Below are 337 nucleotides of genomic sequence, written 5' to 3' on the forward strand. Positions count from 1 at the left end.
CATTATCTGGGCCACACTAAGCCTTAAGTGAGTTATGCATCAGCAATACTCAATATTGTAAAGAGAAATTTAAACATGTCCTCCATAAATGTTCAAATAAGTTCCAGAAATGTGTCCTACTTGATTAAATAATCCCGACCCAAGTTTCGCACAAGCAGCAATTAAAATGTCACAGATAAATATTCAAAGACACATTCCAATACTTTAAAAACTGTTCTTCACAAGTTTGAACTTAAATGCTTCTCACGCAGACTCTACCTACACAGTAAGTATGCGAGTGTCATAGCTACGCTGTGTTAAAGAGCGCACGACGAAGATGAAAGGTTATATATCATAA

General features: G+C 35.9%; 1 protein-coding gene across 1 annotated transcript in view; it reads right to left on the minus strand.

Moving 5' to 3' along the window:
• LOC107749328 (gastrula zinc finger protein XlCGF57.1-like) overlaps positions 1-337 on the minus strand; it is a 116032-nt gene that overhangs the window by 15344 nt on the left and 100351 nt on the right. The window lies entirely within an intron of this gene.

The sequence above is a fragment of the Sinocyclocheilus rhinocerous genome, unplaced genomic scaffold, assembly GCF_001515625.1.
Source record: "Sinocyclocheilus rhinocerous isolate Xijiao unplaced genomic scaffold, SAMN03320098_v1.1 scaffold1672, whole genome shotgun sequence".
NCBI classification, from domain to species: domain Eukaryota; kingdom Metazoa; phylum Chordata; class Actinopteri; order Cypriniformes; family Cyprinidae; genus Sinocyclocheilus; species Sinocyclocheilus rhinocerous.